Source organism: Callithrix jacchus, chromosome 1 (genome assembly GCF_049354715.1).
Source record: "Callithrix jacchus isolate 240 chromosome 1, calJac240_pri, whole genome shotgun sequence".
Taxonomy (NCBI): domain Eukaryota; kingdom Metazoa; phylum Chordata; class Mammalia; order Primates; family Cebidae; genus Callithrix; species Callithrix jacchus.
The window spans coordinates 151529129-151531460 of record NC_133502.1 but is presented as its reverse complement, the minus strand read 5'-3'; the positions used below and the strand labels follow the sequence as shown (position 1 = coordinate 151531460).

The following is a 2332-nucleotide window of genomic DNA, read 5'->3' as shown; positions in this document are numbered from 1 at the left end:
TTGTAAAGGAACCACGTATACAGGGTAACAGGCCAGTCTTTCCAAGTGGCTTTTTATTCGTTCTGTAAAGTCAACTTCAATTATACAAAGCAATCTAAGCATATATGAAAATGTGTCATTCCACTTAAATCCTTGGTAAAATAACCAGTGTCCCCAATTGTGTCCGGTTATAAAAGAAAACAAATTTTTATTGAACAATTTGCAAATAACTGTATCTCCATAAATTATAATTAAAAATAGGTTACAAATATTGGATAAGTCAGGGATGTTGTTTTCTGTGCTTCAACAATGTAAAAATTTTATTTTGATAAAAATAAAATTTTGGTTCGTCTGCGAAGCCTGAGTCCTGTCCTCTCGCTCTCTTCCCCGGGCAGCATGAGCTTCACCACTCGCTCCTCCTTTTCCACCAACTACCGGTCCGTGGGCTCCGTCCGGGTGCCCAGCTATGGCGCCCGGCCGGTCAGCAGCGCGGCCAGCGTCTATGCAGGCGCCGGGGGCTCTGGTTCCCGCGTCTCCGTGACGCGCTCCACCAGCGTCCGGAGCGGCACGGGGGTCGGGGGCCTGGCCGCGGGGATGGCAAGGGGTCTGGCAGGAATGGGAGGCATCCAGAACGAGAAGGAGACCATGCAAATCCTGAACGACCGCCTGGCCTCCTACCTGGACAGAGTCAGGAGCCTGGAGACCGAGAACCGGAAGCTGGAGATCAAAATCCGGGAGCACCTGGAGAAGAAGGGACCCCAAGTCAGAGACTGGGGCCATTACTTCAAGACCATCGAGGACCTGAGGGCTCAGATCTTCTCAAATACTGTGGACAATGCCCGCATCGTTCTGCAGATTGACAATGCTCTTCTTTGCTGATGACTTTAGAGTCAAGTATGAGACAGAGCTGGCCATGCGCCAGTCTGTGGAGAGCGACATCCATGGTCTCCGAAAGGTCATCGATGACACCAATGTCACTCGGCTGCAGCTGGAGACAGAGATCGAGGCTCTCAAGGAGGAGCTGCTCTTCATGAAGAAGAACCACGAAGAGGAAGTAAATGACCTACAAGCCCAGATTGCCAGCTCTGGATTGACCGTGGAGGTAGATACCCCCAAATCTCAGGACCTTGCTAAGATCATGGCAGAAATCCGGGCTCAGTATGACTAGCTGGCTCGGAAGAACCGAGAGGAGCTGGACAAGTACTGGACTCAGCTGATTGAGGAGAGTACCACAATAGTCACCACACAGTCCACTGAGGTTGAAACTGCTGGGATGACACTCACAGAGCTGAGACGTACAGTCCAGTCCTTGGAGATTGACCTGGACTCCATGAGAAATACAAAGATCAGCTTGGAGAACAGCCTGAGGGAGGTGGAGGCCCGCTATGCCCTGCAGATGGAGCAGCTCAACGGGATCCTGCTGCACCTGGAGTTAGAGCTGGCACAGACCCGGGCAGAGGGACAGCGCCAGGCCCAGGAGTACGAGGCTCTGTTGAACATCAAGGTCAAGCTGGAGGCTGAGATCGCCACCTACCGTCGCCGGCTGGAAGATGGGGAGGACTTCAGTCTCAGTGATGCCTTGAACAGCAGCAGCAACTCCATGCAAACCATCCAAAAGACGACCACCCGCCGGATAGTGGATGGCAAAGTGGTGTCTGAGACCAACGACACCAAAGTTCTGAGACATTAGGCCAGCAGAAGCAGGGGACCCTTGGGGGAGCAGGAGGCCAATAAAAAGTTCAGAGGTCAAAAAAAAATAAAAATAAAAAATAAAATAAAATTTTGATCACTGTCAAAATAAGTTTAAGAGCTGTTGCTTTAGCATCTATGTATGGACAATAAGGGTAATTCTTCAGAGGTGAACCTGAACTACATCATATTGGCCTCTGTGAAAATGATGGGCCTAGCTTTGTTCACATTGAAGGGATATTACCCTCTTCATTACACAATGAGTATGTTGTCTCTATGTTATAGTCTGAAGGAGAAATCATTTATGTGGTATCTGTAAAGAGGATAATTGCTACATTTCATAGTAACTTTTGATTGACATGATAGTCACAGAAATATTTATCTTTTTCTATGTGGCTTCTAGAAATCTCAGGATCAAATATTGAATAATTTTTCCAGGTATATAAGATTTCAGGATATTTTGCCTTCTAAATTTTCTAATGGTATTCATCTAATTTCTCTATTTGTACTATATTTTTTTAGTTTTTTTACTGATTTAAAATTTATTTTTATCTTGCCATATTTTAATTTATAAACTGCCTTAAATAGTTTTCGACATACTGCAATCAAAAGGCAAAAAGATACATGTTAAAGAAGAAACATACCTGCTTTCAATGATTTTCTT

The 2332-nt window shown here is 45.9% G+C and overlaps 2 pseudogenes; both read left to right on the top strand.

Moving 5' to 3' along the window:
• The first annotated feature begins 328 nt into the window (after positions 1-328).
• LOC144579433 (keratin, type I cytoskeletal 18 pseudogene) lies at positions 329-1759 on the top strand (annotated as a pseudogene).
• On the top strand, positions 1155-1759 carry LOC144579435 (keratin, type I cytoskeletal 18 pseudogene; annotated as a pseudogene).
• Positions 1760-2332: the final 573 nt, after the last annotated feature.